Source organism: Lissotriton helveticus, chromosome 3_1, assembly GCF_964261635.1.
Source record: "Lissotriton helveticus chromosome 3_1, aLisHel1.1, whole genome shotgun sequence".
Classification (NCBI taxonomy): domain Eukaryota; kingdom Metazoa; phylum Chordata; class Amphibia; order Caudata; family Salamandridae; genus Lissotriton; species Lissotriton helveticus.
Genome location: NC_136061.1, coordinates 1,835,601,307 through 1,835,624,601, shown reverse-complemented (window position 1 = coordinate 1,835,624,601; position 23,295 = coordinate 1,835,601,307). Strand labels below are relative to the sequence as shown.

At 42.0% G+C, this 23,295-nt stretch overlaps 1 protein-coding gene across 1 annotated transcript in view; it reads right to left on the bottom strand.

Annotated features, from left to right (window-relative positions):
- LOC144823881 (mucin-2-like) overlaps positions 1–23,295 on the bottom strand; it is a 1,553,567-nt gene that overhangs the window by 1,293,448 nt on the left and 236,824 nt on the right. The gene's annotated exons all lie outside the window — the stretch shown is intronic.

Sequence of the window (23,295 nt, the reverse complement as noted above, 5' to 3'; positions counted from 1 at the left end):
ATCGAAACTCCTGTTAAATGGTTCCCTGATTCCTAACTTTGAAATACAGAGAGGAACAAGGTAGGGATGTCCCCTGTCCCCACTTTTATTCAATATTTACATCGAGCCCCTGGCACAGATGATCAGGCTGGATAACGGTATTAGACACTTTGAATCACTAGGTTATCAGTGCAAAATTGACCTTTATGCTGATGATGTCATCATATACACTAGTGATCCCAATATTGCCATCCCTCGGATCGAGATATTGTTGCAGGAGTTTGGTGCATTGTCAAGATATCTAGCTAATTCGGCCAAAACTGAAATTATGTGTTGGAACACAGTCTACAGGGGAGGTGTAGAAAGTGGGTAGTTTAGATATCTTGGGATTAAAATAGTGAAGGACCTGAAGAAAATCCCCCTTTTAAATTTGGTTGAAGTTGAAAAAGACATAGATTATCTCTTTGCTAGGTGGAAAACCTTCCAATGACAATCTACGGAAGGGTGAATCTAGTAAAGATGACGGCTCTCCACAAATTGACATATCTGTTCAACACGATTCCTCTCACGTTTCCTCAGAAAACTATTAATAAAATTCAGGGTAAAATTGGAAGTTTTATATGGGGGCAGAAAAGTGCAAGATTATCCTGGAAGAAGCTAAGAAGAAAGCTCTTAAAGGGCGGCTTGGCTTTACCAGATATTAGCTGGTATTTAATGGCTTTCCAGTTTAAAGGTATTAGGATGTTGTTAACAACACCAGAGGAGACTAAGTGGGGTAGCCTTCTGAGGGAAATGGCCTCAGCAGAGGGGGACAATGGGCAAGGTGGGTTCCTGTATAAATTTGGGGCTCCTAGATTTTTTAAACGTGTCCGCCTCAAGGTCTTGAAAACCGCCCTGTCAACCTGGTATAAATTGAGGCGAATTTGGGGATTAGGGTATTTTTCGGATCTCGCCCCAATATGGGACTCACCAGGGACCCCAGAATGTTTGAATGACAGCTTAGCGACACCCTTAAGGTTGGCTGGTTTGTGGAGATGGTCGGACCTGGTTGATTCGGATTGGCCACTCTCCTGGGAATTGTTATTAGTTAAGATTGGTCCCACTTATTCAAGGTTTAAGTACTTTCAGTTGAGATCATGGTACGAGGCGGAAAAGAGTGAAATTAAAGGGTTTTGGGATCTTGAGCAGCTATTTCTAGAACCGCAATCAAGGAAAAAATAAATATCTTACTGGTATGCAAGATTGCTTGAGGCAGAAGATAGCGAGATCCCGTCTCAATCTTTGATGTGGAGTTCCCTTCCCCAGGCCCTCCCCACAGAAGTCTGATTTGAAGCTTCCCTTAAATTGCTTTACAGATTTATAAAGCCAGCGAGATAAAAAAAGAACCATTTTTTCGTGTTAAATAGGCTTTATCATACCCCGGCCAGAATTGCCAAGTTCACCCCAGTTTCGATCCCACAATGCCCCAGATGTAAAAGAGATAAAACAGACGATGTCCATATGTTCTTTAAATGTAGGGAATTAAGTTTATTTTGGAAGAATGTGGGGGAAATATTGATTGCCATGGGTCTATGCAGTGAGCCGAAGGGCGCCCAGGTCCATCCTAGATGGCTTGTAAAATCTGCCCAGATCTAAGTTGAGATTAGGACAAACAAAAAAAAAAGAGTACTGCAATGAGAGTGCCTGGGTGAATTTATAAGTGTTTGGGTTTTGGCGCAGTGAATGGATTAGTACATGGTGCTGAATGGGTCACTGGAGGAGTGCAAGGGGAGTGATAGGGTGATTGCTTGAGTGTATAGGCACTGCCTGGGTAATTCAAGGTATGAAAGACAAGTGTAATGGTGGTTTGAGGACTGCATGCGTACTGGACAGGGATTTGCAGCAGTGCATGTGTTAAGGCCTGGGTCATTGCATGAGTACTTGGGTAGTGACTGAATGATTAGGGTACCTAAATGAGAGTGCCTGGGTGAATTTATAAGGGTTTGGGTTTTGGCGCAGTGAATGGATTAGTACATGGTGCTGCATGAGTCACTGGAGGAGTGCAAGGGGAGTGATGGGGATCTAATACTACTAATAGTTGACAACAGGATAGTTTATAAGCAGTTATGTGTCAGCAAAGAGATTAAGTGACCACATGCTTCTGTCACAATGGATGCACAAGTGGACACAGACTCACAGCGTGATTCTAGACAATCAAGACTATTCCCTGGACTTTAGCAGAAGAGACTCACTAGTCTGGAAGGGGTTAGGTGACCACATACATTCTACAGATTTGACTGCAGCACACCTTCTGTGAATACCTGAATCATTCTGCAAATGCATAAGCAGTGACTGGGTTGTAATACTACTAATAGTTGAAAACAGGATAGGTTATTAAGCAGTTATATGTCAGCAAAGAAATTAAGTAACCACATGCTTCAGTCACAATGGATGCACACGTTGACACAGACTCACAGTGTGATTCTACACAAGCAAGACTATTCCCTGGACTTTATCAGGAGAAACTCAGTAGTCTAACTAAAAACAAAGGCACCACAAACAACACCACACAAATTAATAACTCACCTTTCAAATTGATTTGTATATGAAGAAGTATCTGAATCACACACCAGATGGTCTTATGCACACAATGTCTGTAGTGCACTGCTCTTATCAAAACCAAGAAATGGCAACCTTTCCCTCTCATTCTGCACACATATACATGTAAATATCAAATCGCCTTGCTTCCCACATTAATTTAAAAGCTAACACACATTTCTATTGGTTACACATTTCAACCCTTTCCATTTGACATAACTTTGAACCCAACCCCCATTCTGCTTAATGCCTGTTACCATAGTAACAGTTCATGGAACACTCAACTGAACACACAGGTCACAAGTTCAGCATACAATGTTGCAAAGTCAAACAGCAATTGTGCTTGATTTTTCAAAATATCAGCTTATCTTATCTAATGTTCCTTTCAAAAACGTTTTACTAACCAATAAGAAACATGCTTTTAAATCCAATGCACCCTATTTTTCAGTGTATAATATTCTCAAACAGCCAATCATTTCTCTTCTTTTTTTAAAACTGCATCTTGTCCACCATTTTAGAAAGATCTTATTCTACAAACTGTCTACTTCACATAAAGACATCTTCTGAGTGCATCCAGACTTCCCTTCAAGATGCTTAGAGTGCGGATTGTGGGACACAGCTATATTTTCTGGAGCAAAAGGTATGCTGAAAGCAGAGGTATTGACAAAGATTTAGCTTTGCCAAATGTAGTCATTAAATGGATTGGACAGAGAGGATTAAAGTGGCACCAATTTAATGCCATTGGTTAAATACTTTTTGCATCTCCAACACCCTGACCTCATAATTGTGCACTGTGGTGGCAATGACCTAGGCACTTTGACAGGGGTAGGTCTGGAAATGCTTATAAAGGACACCTTTGCAGAATTGATGTTACTTTCCCCCTAAACTGTTTTTGTCTAGTCTAACATATGCCAAAGACAGAAATGGAACTGGTCCAATCAATTTTGTCCACAGATTGAGAAAGCTAGGAAACATGTCAATAAAGCTGTTTCTGCTTATCTCAGAGATTATAGGATGGGGTCCATTTACAACGGTTAGAGGCGGCAGACCCGTGAGCAGAGAACGGCCCGGGACCAGGGTTCAATTCCCGACGCGGCAGGGTCTCGACTCGATAATTCTCACCTCGGTGCCTACTCTAACCAGGGAACACACTCGGCAACTATGGGCATTAAGCTTGCCTCATCTCTACAACGGCCCCCCACAGCCGCCGGGGATGCCTGGTTTCACCTTGGAGATACCCAGAAAAGGGACCATCTCACAGGGAAAACCAGGACGGGTTCCCCAGCGGTCTTCAGCACCAGGATAGTCCTTGGAGTCGCAGTGCGCTTTACAAGTACACCCACATTTACATTTACAACAACAATTTGCGTTTTAATATGGATGGCATCTGTAGGAGAGATGGTTTTCATTTCACAGATGAGGGTAACAGAGTCTTTCTCAACAACTTTGGACTCTGCATAGGTACTTACTTTTAGGTACCAAAATCTCTCAATAAACACAAGGGCTCTTTTTAGAGCCACCCAAGATCTAGAAATATAAACTTAATTTATATTTAAAAAAAATATATTTTTTTTTGTCTGGAATCCCGCACACAGGGCGTTTTGGAGTCGGGCACCTAGCACATTCACACCAGGCGGCCACGCTGGGAGTCGCGCATCCAACGCGTTCACACCAGGGGGCCGGGCTGAGCGCCGCGCTGGAGTCGCAACTCCAAATTTTTCCGTAAAAAAAAATTTAGCTCCTACCACTAATTTATATTCTCCCAGGGACCCCATCCCCGGGGTCTATATACAACATTGGGGACCGTGGGGGGAGCCCCAATGGTCCCACTGTCCTGCCGGCTCCCAGCATTCTTCGGGAGCCGGCATTACTTTTCCACATGGGGAGCTGCTAACATGCAGCTCCCCATGTGGAAAAGCAATTTGGTTTGCATTTTGGAAGAGAGAGCAGTTTTCCCTGCTCTCTCTTTCAAATTCCAAACCAAGTTTGTTATGGCAGGGCAGGGGCCATGAGGCTCCCACCCTGCCATAGCAATCAGCAGTGTCCCGGGGTGAGCACCCCAAGACACTTCAGGAGCCGGCCCTGGGGGGTGGGGGTCCCCAAGGCCTTCATTGGCTCCAGGAGGGGGGCCACGTGGCCCCCCTCCCACTTAATGCAAAGCCCCAGGGGGTGGTGGTCCCCGGGGCTTGGAGGTCCATAACAGACCACCTATTTTAAATATTTAGTGCCCCGGGTTGGTGGCAGTCCCCGAGGCATGTGGGGGGCTCGAGCCCCCAACTCAGGTTATTTTTTTTAAAAGCCCTGGGGGTGGTGGTACCTAGGGCTGTGGGAGGCAGTGTGCCCCCCACAATAATAATTGATTAGAGCCCCGGGGAGGTGGTCCCCGGGACCTGGGGGGCCTTAGAGGCCCCAACTATAAGGTATCAAGCCCAGGGGTGGCTGTCCCCGAGGCTGTGTGTCCCCTGCAAATATTCATGCTTTGCCCCAGGGTGTGGTGGTCCCCGGGGCAGTTTGGGGCGATTGGGGCCCCCACACTTTTTTTGCCATGCCCCCAGGACCTGGCCCACCCGGAGTCTTTAACTAAACAAAGCACAGAAGCCCACACTTCGGTTTTTTCATTTTTGCGGCTGGATCCGCATTACGGCTTTTAAGGAGATGCCCAGCCACTCACAAGGCTGGGCATCTCCTTGACCTTATATTCTCAATACCCCTCCTCCTACATATTGGCAAAATTTTGCAGATGGATTGGACGGATCACTCCATAATAAAATTCTTTGCTGAGCTTAAGCCTCCACCAACTCAGGCCTCCCGCCCCCTGACTGAATATACCAGCAGAGACTGGAAGGCTCTCACACGCTTGAGGTACTCTCGCACTGTGTTCAAGGTTGGGGACTGTTTCTCCTCTGATATGCCAGTCACGGATAACTATGCCTCACTATGTCAAAAAATTACATCTACACTGGACTCCTGTGCCCTGTTGAAAAACCATAGGTCTAAAGGCAGAAACTCTGCCCCTTGGTTTAACACCACACTAATTGCTCTCAAACTAGCATGTAAACAGGCTGAGAGGAGATGGAGGCGAGGTTACAGGGAGTTAGATAGGCTGTTATGGAAAATTAAAATCGGGGAGTATAAGAACAAGATTAGAAGGGCAAAAGCCGATCATTTTTCCTCAGTAATCTGTAATTCTTCCAACAGCTCCAGAAGCATTTTTAACATTCTGAACAGTCTTATCAATCCTGACTGTTCCAAGAATGCAATAACCCCCTCACCTGAACTTTGTGAGAACCTGGCCGAGTTCTTCTGGGAAAAGATCCAGTTGATTATTGATGACCTCGTGGGTGGTCAGCAAGCAACAGGGAACCCTGTCCTGGCGGCAGAGTGTACTGTAGTACATGAGGTGGGTGACTCTGGGAATGTTGTCATCAGCCTCCGCGATCAAGCTCCTGAACAACTCTGTGGGTTCACACCCTTCACTGTACAGGAATTCTGCAGCTTGGCACTGGGCATTTCCTCTGGATCTCCCCTTGGTCCAGTTCTACATAAGATCTGGAAGGAGTACAAGGACAAACTGTTCCCCTCTCTATGGCTGATCTGTAACCAGTCACTTGTTAGTGGTATAGTTCCCCCACAATGGAAGCAAGATTTAGTTTCCCCCCTATTGAAGAAGCCCTATCTTGATCCTGAATGCTCAAAAAACTACAGGCCTATCTCTTTGCTGCAGTTCCCTGCTAAAATCATAGAACGGGCTGTTAGTATAACTCTCTCTTCCTACCTTGAACATCACAAATTGCTGGAAGAGGTTCAATTCGGATTTCGTCCGGCTCCTGGGACCGAGACGGCGTTGCTGACCGTCATGGATGAGTTCGGAGGCGGGCAGACAGGGGACAGGCAGCTGCATTGATTCTGCTTGACCTGTCTGCCGCCTTTGATACGGTCAACCATGAGATCCTGCTGAGAAGATTGAGCGAGATTGGGGTGAAGGGCTCTGCCTGGCGGTGGTTTCGATCCATTTTACAGGACAGACAGCAGGCGGTATCCCTTCCCCCCTTCCAATCTGCATTCTCTAGCGTGTTGCATGGTGTTCCTCAAGGATCATCTATCAGCCCTATCCTTTTTAATGTGTACTTAAAACCTCTGATCACTGTAATCAAGGCCTATAATATTGACATCATAAATTACGCAGATGACACTCAGATGACCCTTTCCTTTGAGGGTGAGGATTCGACTACAGTAGAGGCTTTTCACAACTGTGTGCAGGACACGGCCCGCTGGCTGCAGAATAACTCTTTACAATTTAATGCAGGAAAGACCGAGGTGATCTTCTGCTTGGCAAACAGGATATCTCCTCCTCTTCCCGACAATTTTTGGCCTCCGGGCACTGCGTCCGCAGTCCAGCCGGCAACGTCGGTCCGCAATCTGGGCGTTATATTTGAAGATAAGCTTACTCTGTAAACTCAGGTCACAAAAACAACTGCCTCCTGTTTTGCGATCATAAGATCCCTCCAAAATATTTTCCCGTTACTACCTTCTCATGTTCGTGCACAAGTAGCCAGATGTACAATTCTCAGTAGACTTGACTACTGTAATGCTCTCCTGCTGGAATCCCCTAACTTCCTGTTGGACAGACTGCAAAGAATCCAGTCGGCAGCTGCCAAACTAGTCTTAGGGTGGCCTAGAAGCTCCTCTGCGGCTGCAACCTTAGCTGAACTTCATTGGCTCCCCCTGAGACAGAGAGTGCAATTTAAATCTCTCTGCCTAGTTTTTAAAGCCCTGCATGGGGTAGGACCTGTGCGTATGCGCAACAAATTCGACTGGTACGTCCCAACGAGAAGATTGCGCTCCTCGTCGGCGAGATTAGTGAAGGTTCCCAGGTTTCGTAAGGTTAGGTCAGGGGGCAGATCTTTTGGGGTGGCAGCGGCTAGACTGTGGAACAGTCTCCCCTGGGAAATTAGGCAACTCAGGGAGCTCCTCCCCTTCAGAAAAAGTGTAAAAACCTGGCTGTTCACCAAGATTTAGTGGCCGGGCCCTGTTTCCTCCTCTCTTCCCCCTTGAGCTACTTTAGCGCCAGGATGCCTGCTAGGTGACAGTGCGCTTTATAAATTGACTAAATAAATAAATGTAATTTTTTTTTTTTTTTAGCCCTAGATGTCCTTGTAGGACCCCCTAAGCAGACCTACGGGGTCAGGGTGTTTCAACCCTGCCCCCTCTCCTTGTTTTCTGCCTTCTTGTGCCTCGCTTCTACCGAGGCACAAGATGGCTGTCAAGTGTTCTTGGTTTAGAGTGTTTACAGCCAATTAGAATGCAGCTCGTGATCGGCAGGGTGCGCGGATCCTGATCTGTAGGGTGCGCAGTTCCTCCGCGGCAATAGATATCGATTTTTTTTTATTTTTTCAATTTACTCAGCAACTACTGAGCAAATTTACACCATTTAACAAAAAGGGATCTTTCTGAACCAAGGGCTACTTTTTTGCCAAATTTGGTGTAATTCCGTTTAGCAGTTCGGGCTGTGGCCGTGTCTAAAGTTTCCTATAGAAAATTGCATGGGGCAAACATGTTTTGGGACCCCCTTTTATCTTGCACCCGCTTGCCGAATCACCACAAAACTTTCAGGATAGGAGCGGACCGGAGTGGGCCATAAGTTTTAAAAATTTCACAAAGATTAGTCAATCGGCGCCAAAGTTATTGGGAATAGAATGTTGTGAATTTCCTATGGAATATAGGTCCTAACTATAACTACCTACTGGTGACCGCCAGTAGGTAATATATATATATATATATATATATATATATATATTCACAGAAAAAACCATAGGTTATAGACCATATATAGTTAGGAATTAGCATTTACAAAACCTTGAAAATTCACTGAAAAAACCATAGGTTATAGACCATATATAGTTAGGAATTAGCATTTAGGAAACCTTATTTTACTCACACAAAACCATTGAAATTCCATATATAGTTAGTTGCACTAACTATATATCGCGCACCCGCAATCCACTGCTGATGATGTCACATATTACATCATTCATGACATGGTCAGTGACATCACTGATGACATCACTGATGACATCTCAAATGACATCACTGATGACATCACTGATGACATCTCAAATGACATCACTGATGACATCATGACACACCAATACCAGTTACTACATACGCACTCACTGATTCCTACGTCTACACACACATTCACTCATTCACCCATACAATCACTCATACATACAGTCACTCATTATTACAACACTATCATATGCACTCATACACCTATGCAGACAGTCACACACTGCCACTCATCCATGGAGTTACTCACACACCAAGTCAGTCCTGTAAAGAATCAATCACACTTCCATTTCTTCATCTATACAGTTAAACACAGAACACCATACTTCAGTGACATCACTGATGACATCACTAATGACATCTGAAATGACATCACTGATGACATCTCAAATGACATCACTGATGACATCATGACACACCAATACCAGTTACTACATACGCACTCACTGATTCGTACGTCTACACACACATTCACTCATTCACCCATACAATTACTCATACATACAGTCAGTTATTATTAGAACACTATCATATGCACTCATACACCTAGTCAGTCCTGTGAAGAATCAATCACACTTCGATTTCCTCATCTATAGTTAAACACAGAACACCATACTTTTCACACATATACTAACACATACTTACTCTCTTATACAATCACTGATACAAGTACACATTGATATGCACAGAGTCACACACCTCCCAGCCAGCCACACACACACTCAGTCTTCCATACATCCACTCATTCTTCAATATGTAAAACGTATTTAAACTTTACAAAAACACACAGACACTAGATGATGTCATCAGTGATGTCATTTGAGATGTCATCAGTGATGTCATCAGTGATGTCACTGACCATGTCATGAATGATGTAATATGTGACATCATCAGCAGTGGATTGCGGGTGCGCGATATATAGTTAGTGCAACTAACTATATATGGAATTTCAATGGTTTTGTGTGAGTAAAATAAGGTTTTCTAAATGCTAATTCCTAACTATATATGGTCTATAACCTATGGTTTTTTCAGTGAATTTTCAAGGTTTTGGAAATGCTAATTCCTAACTATATATGGTCTATAACCTATGGTTTTTTCTGTGAATTTCATTGGTTTTTTAACAGCTAATATCTGTAGCTGTAAAATGTATTCTTCTTTAAATCCAAAAATATATTTTATATGTTTATGAATAATTTTTTTTTTAAATATTTTTTTTTCTTCGTTCCCGCTTCGCGAATCGGGAAGCTTCCCGTTAGCTGACCTTGATGCCGCGAAATAGACCGCGAGCCGGTAAACGTTTCTTTACCGCAAGTGCCGCGTTAGAAAACAACATCGTGACGCCTCCCGTCCGCATGACGTTTCACGTTCTCGCGTGATACGTCATATGACGTGCTACCTTAGCGAACTGGTACGCGAAGCGAGTCGCAAAGCGCAGGTTTCTGGAAGCAAACCGGGAGGCCCTGCAAAGCGCTTAACGTAAACACAGCAAGTCATGTGACTTGGTAATAACACTTTTCATTGGTTCATTTCACTTTTGGTTTCCTAATGATGTAAGACTAGGTCATATAATCTAAAATGAACACTTTTGATTGGTTGAGAACTCTTGTTTTTCCCAAATGATGAAAATCCCTCCTTCTTTCCTCACTCTGACTTTCATCATTGTGAGAGAAAGACCCTTTGTGATCACTGAGCAATGGCTTCTTTAGTAGCTTCAGCTGGTGCTTCCCCACCACCTCCACCACATCCAAGGAAGAGTGGACCACCTGCTCAAGTTATAATTCAACAAGAAGAGGAAGAAGAGGAACAGGACGACGAGCACGAAGAGAGGCAGTTTTTGCCTGAGCAGCCCAGGACGTCTCACCGGAAAGAAAACTTCATTTGGCAATTTTTTAAAATTCCCAAAGGTCAGAAAAAAGTAAATGCAAGATACGTAACTTGCCTTATATGTCAAGATAGACTGTCCAGAGGGACCGACAAAAAATACAGCTTCGGAAACTACACAATGCATCGCCATATGACTAGGTGGCATCCTAACAACTACAGTGCTGCACAGTTTCGGAACGACCTAGATAATCTCCCTATTATGGCCAGAAGATCTGTTGTACCGGAAGTAACGGGACCAGAGGGCAGGGAGATGGTGCCAAATATACAAATGAGATTTGGTGAAGTAAAACACATCTGCGTATTTTGCGATGGATTCATTTGCTACGGAGAAAGAAGCATCACTCTGATCAACAGAGCTATTGACTATCATATGCAAGTTTGTACGAAACGCCCAAAATAATAAATACTTCTTTTTTTGTTTTGTTGCTCCTGTTGAGCCCTTTACAATGAATCGTTTTCATTGCCCCCTCCAAGAAAAACCCCAAAAAATATAAAACTGTTCAGAAAAATTCAAAAAAATGTTCCGAAAAATAATAAAAAAATATAAAACAACAAAAACAATTTAAAAAAAAGTTCTTTTCAGAACTACCTCCCCGTTATTAAAAAATTGGTACAATATTTGGAACTGTGCCAACCTCTATTTCTCTTAGTTCGCTTCCCAGTTCGCTCGCCGGTACGCGAACCAGAAGCGAACCAAAAACAGTAAGTATAAGGGAAGGAAACAGACACTTATGTTAAAAGAAAGACAGCTATAGGGGAGTAAACTAGAGATACTATTACCCGTAATCCACTGCTGATGATGTCACATATTACATCAATCATGACATGCTCAGTGACATCATCAGCAGAGGATTGCGGGTTTTTTGGCAACGTGCCTTATCCACGGTTTAATAACGCTGCCTTTTGCTTTATATAAGTTTTCAAATTGTATGAAATATATACCAATAGGTCGTTATGAACCTTTAGGTAGTGCTTTTCTTCATGAGGTCTGGTCGCTTCCATACACATACAGATGTTTCAAAGATGATCAAGAAGTTTATCTGAATGGAGAGGAATGCACTGAGACACCAGATCATTCACTAATGTGTAGGCACATACAGTTACACGGTTCATGCAACAAACACCGACCAAATATGGCTTGCGTGTTGCAAGGCACGCCAGTTCCTGCTATCATCCCCACGTTCAAGTTGTTGGAAAATGGTAGTTATTTGATGCTCAATAATGAAGATTGTTCTGAGTTAATTAAAAGTATTCCTTTTATCGTAACAGTAAGTGAACGGGTTATTTGCTGCAGAAATGTTCTATTTCCTCCCACACATGAACATAGGGAGTTTTCAATCTGGCCACAAATACCAACCTTGGGACAGATTTCAACGGCATGGCAAGAATAAGAGCTCTTTTGTCTCAGAGAGAGGTGGCCTTGAGTTCGCCCCGTGAAACTTTCGTGCTTCACATAGCGAACACCCGTACAGAGGTGCAGACCCTTTTCAATTCAGATTTGCCTTTCAATTTCAGCAAGATGGTTCCGACTATCTTTAACGCATCCTCCACAAAGACCCTGGCGCACTTTTTTAAAGTTGTTACCAGTGGTCTCGTGACTTCATTTGAGAAAATCTTTGGAGTCATCCCTGCTTCCTTTCATTCTATTTTCTCCACTCTGGTTCGTGGATTGGCATTTTTACTTGCATTACCAGCGGACGCTCTTGTGCTTTTTTACATTTTTAAATATGGATGTCCCTCCTATGCAACCTCCCACCCTGCAGCTGCTGACACTGTTCCGCAATCGCATGCTAGAATATTATGGCACAATGCCGTTGGCGATATTAAGCACGGCATATGGATTATCTTTTCAATTCTCCTACTTCACCTGTGTCCAGCCTGTATTTCACTGCCTGACCTGTGATTTCGATTGGGCCATTGATTTGTGTCTCTGCGGACCGGTTTCTCCTGACGTCGACTTTAATCAGCTGATGACTCCTATCATTACTCACGAGTTGGTTTGTCCTGGCGAAAGGATTATGGCTGTGGCATTGATGCATGGACTACTTGGTCCCTGGAATTTACTGGCGGCAGCACAGTCTTTCTTGGAACAGAGCTTTCTTGAAAACCCACCGAGCTGTCCTCTGATGGTGATAGAGGATCCGGTGCTGGGAGAGCACGTATGTTCTTTTCCGCTTTTAAATTGGATGGCTGAACTGTTTTCGGATGAAGACGGTGACTTCCTATTGGAGGCTGTTGCAGCTTATTTTGCATACACAGTTATGTCATAGACCTTTTTCATGTTTGATATGCTGAGTACTAGCATTTCATTGACAATTCATTGACTTATTTGTCAAGTTTTTATTATTTACCTTGCCTATTGGCTTAAGACTCGATAAAGTACTTGGCTGTTTTATTTTTCTTTAGCATTAAATTTTCCTAGTTTTTAATGCTTTACCTTGCGGACCGTCCACATATAAACTTGCAATCTGCTCTCATGAGATGGCACTTCTATTATCTTATTCAGTTCGTTTCCGGATCATGGGGAGGTGTCATCTAGGTCCTGGATATCTTTACACCGTGTTAAGTTAGCATGGGCTCATTACCGGTTTAAACGCCATTTTTCCTTTTTTGCAACTTCTGCACACGACACTTAGTTGTTGCTTTAGCTTTCCACCTAGTAGTTCATCGTGGTTTACATGAGAATAATATGTTATTGCTCTACTATCTGCTTTGCTTGTTAAACTATATCTGTACAGCGAGTGCTAAAGTTTCAAGAACAACACGATACAGAATTGTTATGAGGTCTGATCTCCACGACTTCATACTCATAACATAAGTGCAACTTCTGCCAATTCTGGGCATGAGGCGGGTTTTATATTGCTTTGCCGAACACACATACACAACAGTTGATGCGGTTCACATGAAGAGAGAGCTGGTGTATGCTGATGTGATTCCTTCAAATCTAAGACACTAAAGTATGGGCACGCCCTAAACCAACACAAAGAGACCTTCTTAGCAAATAATATAATATGTGTATTAGGGAGGGTGAGATATAAGCAGCCGCGGGCCGTGGAGGGAGTTACGGTGAGGCAGGGAGGCGGGGAGGGGGAGAAGCAGGGTGGAGCCCTCTCTACCTTGCCCCTCCCCCTCCCCGCCTCCCTGCCCCACCGTAACTCCCTCCACGGCCCGCGGCTGCTTATAAGTGTTGCTAACTCTTATTCATTTACAGCATGTTATCATACTGTCACCATTCGCTTTTTATGTACTAGTAACTATGCTGGTAATTTTGCTACTGATAATATGTGTACTTGTATTCTCCACCCTGCTTCTCCCCCTCTCCGCCTCCCTGCCTCACCGTAACTCCCTCCACGGCCCGCGGCTGCTTATAAGTGTTGCTAACTCTTATTCATTTACAGCATGTTAACATACTATCACCATTCGCTTTTTATGTACTAGTAACTATGCTGGTAATTTTGCTACTGATAATATGTGTACTTGTATTATCTAAGATACTACGCCTGAGAAGACGGCATTAGTAAATAAACATTTCAAATACACATGTGTTCTTCTTAACTCCATGTTCTGGTTTCTAAGAAATATATAACGACCGACTGTTCATGAGTTCCACGTATCCTGAGGTACTATAAGTTCATATTCTGGATTGTCTAAACATTGAGAGTTTGTTATATCCAATGTGACACTGTACCTAGCTTGCTAAGGAGTTTTTGATTACTAACGTGAGTTTTGGGACACCCTAATTCGCCGAGGTTCCAATCCTCTGTCCACAGTTCTGTGTGAGAACAGAAACCCTGCGACAGGGGCACCCCCGACCCTTGCTGGAGCTTCATCACACTTGCGATACAACTCCAGCAATGCGCCACCTTTACGGCACAGATACATCACGCATCTGTGCTGTTTTTGCCCCATGATGCGCCGCATTGTAAATGCAGCACACCATAGGTGACGGAACAGCGGCACAGAATGACTAACACATCCCTGGTGATGCGCCAGTCATCATAAATGTATCCCTATGCTTCTTATCTTGTTAGAGATGAACCGCCATATGTATCATCAAAGTTTTTTGCATTTCCTAAATAGCGAACTTTAAGGAATAAATAGCGATTCTTTACCATTCCTAGTTTGCGATTAGCTATTTGCTAATTACAAATTACCCATTCATTTCCTTCATTTCCATAGGGCGGTTGGACTCACTTTTAGCTCGAACGGCTGAATGGATTTCCACGAAACTTGCCAAAATTGTAGGGACTGGTAGCCCGATGTGCCTTTGCTATGTCTCAAGATATATGCTCCAGTGGTTTTTACGAAAATTAACTTTGACAAATATATATTGGGCTACATTGGCCTATATATATGTTGGAGCCCAAATGTAGCCCAATGTAGCCCAATGAAGCCCAATGTAGCCCAATGTAGCCCAAAGATGGCCGCCAGACACACAAAAAAACAAATGTAGCCCAAATATCAGCCAGATGTAGCCCAACTATAGCCCAGTGACAGAATGACCAATCAGCTTCGCAAACCTCCGTTACGCGAAGCGGAGCGCTGTTACAGATATATATCTTTTTTTGAACGTTAATTTCTCAAAATCCACTGGAGCACATATATTGAGACCTAGCAAAGGCACATCGGGCTACCAGTCCCTAATATTTTGCCAAGTTTCGTGCAAATCCATTCAGCCGTTCGATTATTATTATTATTTTTTTTTTTTGCCCCGCGGGGCCCTTTTAAAACCTCCACATCAAACCTAGGGGGTCAGCGAGGATCTACTATGCCCCCTTATAGTTATTTCCCCCTTTGTTTTGACCTCCTCTTGTCTCTCGATCCTACCGAGAGACAAGATGGCGGCCGCTACGGACTTTTTGGAATGTTGACAGACGCCGGAGAACCAATCAGCTTCGCTTCACAAAGCTCCGTTGCGCGTAAAGTACGCGTCCTGGGACGCTGCCAGGTCCGCTGTTACAGATATATATCTTTTTTTAAACGTTAATTTCTCAAAATCCACTGGAGCACATATATTGAGACCTACAAAAGGCACATCGGGCTACCAGTCCCTACAATTTTGCCAAGTTTCGTGCAAATCCATTCAGCCGTTCGGGCTAAAAGTGAGGCCAACCGCCCTATGGAAAACTCAATGTTAAAAACATGTTTTGGGACCCCCCTTTTTTCTCGGCCCCCCCTTGACGAACCCCCCCCAAATTTTCAAGGGCTGCTCAGAAACAAAATGTGCCATTTTCCTGAAAATTTCAGCCAATTCCGTCCACAAACGCCAAAGTTATTAGACATAGAATTTTCAAAAATCCCATAGAGAAAAAATCCTAACTATATATACCTACTGGCGACCGCCAGTAGGTAATATATATATATATATATATATATATATATATATATATATATATATATATATATATATATATATATATATATATCTCTTTATATATATATATATATTTAGATATTACCTACTGGCAGTCGCCAGTAGGTATATATAGTTAGGATTTTTTTGAATAGGGATTTCTGAAAATTCTATGTTGAATAACTTTGGCGTTGATGGACGGAATTGGCTGAAATTTTCAGGAAAATGGCACATTTTGTTTCTGAGCAGCCCTTGAAAATTTGGGGGGGGGTTCGTCAAGGGGGGGCCGAGAAAAAAGGGGGGTCCCAAAACATGTTTTTAACATTGAGTTTTCCATAGGGCGGTTGGCCTCACTTTTAGCCCGAACGGCTGAATGGATTTGCACGAAACTTGGCAAAATTGTAGGGACTGGTAGCCCGATGTGCCTTTGCTATGTCTCAAGATATATGCTCCAGTGGTTTGTACGAAAATTAAGTTTGAAAAATATATATTGGGCTACATTGGGCTATATATATGTTAGAGCCCAAATGTAGCCCAATGTAGCCCAATGTAGCCCAATGTAGCCCAAAGATGGCCACCAGAGACAAAAAAAACAAATGTAGCCCAAATATCAGCCAGATGTAGCCCAACTATAGCCCAATGACTGAATGTCCCAGAGTGTTCTAAAGAACAACTAGAACGCTAACAGTTTTACTTATGACAAAAGTATGGCACACCTGAAGTCATCTTGATTGGAATAAAGTGGTAACACTTATTACATTGAATTTGAAAAGGAACAAAATGAGGGGTTTCATTTTGCCATAGAAATGTTATATATAAGATTGCAAGATTCATGAAAGCGAACTTTTTTTCCGGAGCACACTGGAGTGCTTTTAAATCACAGTGATGTGTACGTAATCATTGTGAACCTGAACTATTAAATGGACCGATGGAACCCACTAATGGTGAAAAATGCGGCGGATTTAAACTACGTGTCCCAGCATACACTGAAAGGGTGCAGAGACTACTAAGTAAGCACACCTGCGACTACTAAAGCCAGCACAAGCATGGGACAAGCCTCATTAGCCACGAGTCCATTGCCCAGGAAGAAGGAGCAGACAGCTCCGAAACGCGTTGGCTACAGGAATATTGACGGATGGAAGTAACTTTCAAATGCAAATAAAATGAAGAAAACTTCACCTGCTGTCGTGTGCTTTTCCAAATGCTGAGCCTTTGTTAAAAATATATATATATATATTACCTACTGGCGGTCGCCTGTAGGTATATATAGTTAGGATTTTTTTGAATAGGGATTTCTGAAAATTCTATGTTGAATAACTTTGGCGTTGATGGACGGAATTGGCTGAAATTTTCAGGACAATTGCACATTTTGTTTCTGAGCGTCCCCTGAAAGTTTGGGGGGGGGGGTTCGTCAAGCGGGGGCCGAGAGAAAAGGGGGGTCCCAAAACGTGTTTTTAACATTGAGTTTTCCATAGGGCGGTTGGACTCACTTTTAGCTCGAACGGCTGAATGGATTTCTATGAAACTTGGCAAAATTGTAGAGACTGTTTGCCCGATGTGCCTTTGCTAGGTCTCAAGATATGTGCTCCAGTGGATTTTGAGAAATTAACGTTCAAAAAATATATATATCTGTGACAGCGTCCCGGTTGTTGTGTTGTGTGGGTGATGTAAGTACCAACATGTAGGTACCAATGAAGAGTCTAAAATTTAATGTACACCGTCTCCTCTGTAGATATTTTGTATGTTCTAATATGGGTTATTTAAATGTAAATGTGTGGAAAAGCACTTCATGCTTTAAAGCAATTGTATTTTTGAACTGATTGTTCTTTCCTCTTAGTCCTCCTCTTTGTTTTCTTTTCTCCACACTCTTCTTCAGCATGATAGTTGATAAATTCGTTCCCTCAAAAAATTTATATACATAAAAAAATTAGATTAAATACATATAAAATATATTTTTCCTTTAAAAGAAGAATACATTTTACAGCTTTTAAAATTTGCTATTAAAAACCATTGAAATTCACTGAAAAAACCATAGGTTATAGACCATATATAGTTAGGAATTAGCATTTACAAAACCTTGAAAATTCACTGAAAAAACCATAGGTTATAGACCATATATAGTTAGGAATTAGCATTTACAAAACCTTATTTTGCTCACACAAAACCATTGAAATTCGCATATATACTTAGTTGCACTAACTATATATCGCGCACCCGCAATCCACTGCTGATCATGTCACATATTACATCATTCATGACATGGTCAGTGACATCACTGATGACATCACTGATGACATCTCAAATGACATCACTGATGACATCTCAAATGACATCACTGATGACATCACTGATGACATCTCAAATGACATCACTGATGACAACACTGATGACATCTCAAATGACATCACTGATGACATCTCATTTGACATTACTGTATTCCGATTTCTTCCCGTATCTTGATTCCCCCTCCGTAGACGTTGAACCTCTTCTAGATATCAAGATACGGGAAGAAATCGGAATACAATTGCAAGAGGACCAGGAGAGGCAGGAGAGGAAGTGGGAGATCCAGGGTCAAGGATAAAAAGGAGTCTGAGATCCTGGAAGCAACAACCTTAAGAGAGGAGGGAGAAGTAAGTGACATTGAAGTTATTAATTTATCAGACTATCACCTCTCTAACAACATGATTTGTGTACTCAAAAAAGGCTTAGGTTTCTGTCCATCTAGGAGACAAGACTGGGTGATGACTAAAATTGATCTCTTCAAATTTACTAGGAGGTTGAAACGTACATTTTTTTTTACTAATACACCAGAGAAAAAGGAAACACCTGTAACAAGAGGGCTGAGTAACCTCGCGATACAGGAATTAAAAGAGACGCAGCTCCTATTGTCTTTGACAGAAAGTGAAGATGATCCTGTAACGATATCTAGATTAATGGAAGATCTTGAAGTAGAACGTTACCTGACGGAAGGAAGTGGTCTGAAGTTACGATCTAAATGGACTCCCCGACTAACACAAGGCAACACGATAGATGTGTTCTTCAGAGCAGTTAGTACAGATATAGACAAGGAATTGGACCGTAAACAACAGAGTTACCTTAACCCAAGAGAGGACAATTTGACATTAGGAGAGAGAAAAGCTCTTAAAGAGCTTATGAACAATAAGGAAATTATAATTCGGAGAACTGACAAAGGTGGTAATCTTGTAATACAAAATACTACAGATTATAAGAATGATGTCCTATCACAACTTAATGATAGACGATACTATGTCAGACTAGAGACAAATCCTATGAAAGATCTAATGGAGATTATTAACACTAGGGTTAAGGAGTGGTATGACCTATCTTTAATAGATCGTGATGAATACCTCTACCTTGTACATGTACATGTATTTATATAGCGCAAATCACCGACACGGTATCTAAGCGCTTGCTTAGGGAACCCGTCCTGGTATTCCCCTGTGAGATACCCCGGCAGGGTATCCACAAGGTGAAAGCCAGGCATCCCGCCGCGAGGGGCCGTAGTGGAGATTAAGCAAGCTATTGCCCAGAGTCGCAGAGTGTGACCCCGTGAGTCGAGTAGGCACCGGAGCGAGAATTATCTAGTCTGTGGAATTTTTTTAGAGCCCGAGACCCGCCGAGGCGGGGAATCGAACCTTGGTCCACGGCCGATCTCAGCTTCCGGGTCTGCCGCCTCTAACCACTGAGCTACACTTCTCCAACTTCTCCACCTTCAAACTACCTATCCTAAATCACCATGCCTTTGTACTCTACCAAAGGTCCACAAATGCCGGGACAGACCGCCAGGTAGGCCGATAGTCTCTGGCATAGGTGGACCTACTGAACACCTTTCGGAATACATAGATATTTTTCTAAGAGAATATGTATATAACTTACCGTCCTTTGTGGAGGACACTAAGTTCATACTGAATATTCTTAATGATATGTTATGGGAGGAAGGGATGATACTAGCTACGCTAGACGTAGTATCCCTATACTCCAATATTGATCATGACCAGGGAATTAAAGCATTAGACTTTTTTCCGAGTAGGAGATCAGCTGAACTTTACGACCATTCACAAATGTTACTTCAAATGACAGAATTGGTACTGAAAAATAATGTTTTTCTTTTTGATGGCATATGGTACCGGCAACAGCTCGGGACTGCGATGGGAGCCAGATTTGCTCCGTCTTTTGCAAACCTCTTTATGGGGTGGTACGAGGCGGAGCGAATCTGGGGCCCGGGTAACAGTGAATGGATCCAGTATATTCATTACTGGGGTCGATTCATCGACGATTGCCTCCTAATCTGGACGGGATCGGTAGAACAACTAAAAGGATTCTTTGATTACCTAAATGAGAATACATATAATTTACAGTTTACAACTCAGTACGACTGCAACAAAATCACCTTCCTAGATATTGAGCTATTTGTGGAAGAAGGTCATCTCAGAAGTCGAATGTTTAGAAAACCGACAAGCTGCAATGCAGTACTTCACGCCAAAAGCTGTCACCCGACCAATCAACTTAAAGCAATACCATATGGCGAAATGGTGAGAGCTAGGCGTAACTGCTCCTTAGACTGTGAATTTGATAAGAATTTGAAAGACATGTCAATGCGTTTCATGAGGAGAGGGTATGAGAAAAAAGTGATTGATACAGCAGTAACTAGAGTTAAAAAAACTCAAGCGTAAGGATACACTAAAAGTGAAGTCAGATAGAGTGAAAAAAGACACTGAAGTTAAAGTTAGAATGATTACACACTACAGCACAGAGAGTACCAAATTGTACTCAATTCTTAAAAAACACTGGCACTTATTGATGTTAGATCAAGACATCACACCATACATTACCCGGTATCCCTCTGTAACGTTTAAGAAAGGGTTAACACTGGCCAATATACTTAGCCCCAGTTACCCTAAGAAACCTGTGAATAAAGATTGGTTATCTAGATTTAGAGGTTTCCACAGATGTGGAAAATGCTCATCATGCAGATGGGCAAAGAAAAAAGTAGCAACTTTCAACTACAATGGGACGGGTGAAAACACCATAGAGATGTTCATTAACTGTGTTACAACCTTCGTTGTTTATGTCATTGTATGTAGCTGCGGAATGATATATGTTGGGAGCATGAAAAGGAAGCTCAAAGACAGGATGGCAGAGCACTTTAGAGCAATTAAACAGGGTGATACAAGGTATGCAACCGCAGCTCACGTAATAAGAAATTCTCTTGACAGAACGAAACATATCTTCAGATATCATGGTATAGATCATTTAGAACCAGATCCTAGAGGGGGTAATAGGATACACAGACTTAGGAGGAAGGAAGTTACATGGTTAATTACATTGAAAGCTGTAGAAATGGGTCTTAATGTCGACCATGAGTATGAATTCTTCTTAGGGAATGAATAACTGTATACCTTTTATGAGATGACCTGATCTACTGTAATGCTCATTAATCAGTAGTATACTCAAGGGCAGTATGAATGAAGTTATTACATGCAACATGTCAGATCACCTGATCTACTGTATTGCTTATTAATCAACAGCATACTTAAGGGAGATATACTCAGAGTAGACTGTTGAAATTACTGATAATTGCGAGTAACTGATGTTGGTTATGTGTACAACTGATACTTTATGTTTATATATTTATTCTGTTGTCTCTAACACATTCTGAATGTGGTTTAATAAGGACTTTACGTTATACTGAACTCGTTACCTCCTAACTTGAATTTCCTGCACTTTTGCATTTACTCCTTAAATCTGAATCTTTGCGACTGGTTAGCGAGGCAGACTGCTAGTGTCCCTTCACCTTGTACAATTATCAATAGATAATATGTGATTCCTAGAATACTATTACGAAGTGAAACAGTTAGGGATTTCCATCGAGTAAATTCTCATTGCAAATATAAATAAAGAGCGTAGCATTATGAGGAACTACTCTCGAATGGCGATTGGGTTAGAATAATAATACACAATTGACGTATAAGTTGGGACACTGGTCTTAGACAACAACTGAATTAATATCATGACTTTACGAGTGTCTTTAACCAACTGAGGCATGCGATTATGCTCCAGTTTGCCCCGATCCCCTTAGGGACCATCCTTAACTTGACCATCTTAAGATGGCGACTCTAGCTTACAGACGCGCGCATTACCTCACAATTGATGACATGTGTCTCTTTACTGAGGAAAAATAATAATAATAGTAGAGCGTGGATACAGACACTGTTACATTTATAAACTATTTGAAAAATATGATGTTAATAATTGATCGTTATTATTGATAATCATAGATGTATATGTATACATCGATTTTTTATAATTCTGATAATTACAGTAATATATATATTATAAATAGAGAGGAGACATTAAGTCTATATAGTCGCTAAAGACAGAACAATATACAATTGATACATAATTCACGGACTTTACTAAGATGGCGCCTCCCACCCTCACACGTGTATAAGAAGAATACGCAAGATGGCGCGACACTAGGACGCCGACACGGAGAAACGCGCTCCGAAGAACATGATAATCTTTACGAGGTGAGATTCCCTTGAACTATTGCAACAATAACAAGAGAGTATCCATGCATCTATTATGATTTATTTAGGAATAGTATTTTAATACGAGTCCCCAGCTTTTTAGGTGACAGACAGCGGCACCTTGAAGTTACAGTCCGATACTTTTGGGAGATCGGTTTAAGGCAGAGGTAAGAGAGCCAACCTGCTTACTGTTAGCACACATTAACAAAGCTACATTGAATATAGAGTGCGAATCGAGAATACTCATTATAGCAGGATACTAATGATCAAAAATATTATTACAGACGTTACGTGCAATACGGATATTGGATATATGTGAAGTTGAATTGAACAACGTGGAGGAATATAGGTAGGAAGTCTAGCAGCTTGGCCGCATCTTTTTACTTCGTACTAATCTTTATTATGCAATTACACTCTTTGGATAATGAACTAACAAACTAGGTGGAGGCTACATATCCCACCTAAAAAATAATAGTATTTTACTGTGTGTTTCAAGCTATAAACTTGGTGGTGAGCAGAAATCTTTGAGCTCTATTTCTACTTTTGAGCACAGGTGTGTTTCAGGGATGTGTCCCTTTGATACTAGGTTATAACTTGAACCCTTTTTGTCATATTTAAGGCTTAACAAGGATGTAATGGTGTTGTTATACTTTGTCTGGGTTGCAGCCCTGAGAAAGTCTTGGGTCAGAATAGACCGGATGAAACACGTGTTGGTTGCACTTATGTTGAAGAATGTATTGAAGAATGTTTTCAATGAAGATGGAAATTGAAACGTACCAAGATTAAAAACACAACTACTTTATCTGAAAAAGAAATTTGTGGACTTTGAGTGCTCGATGAAAATAATTGTATTGTTTGAGCTATCTTCATAGCACTTTGATC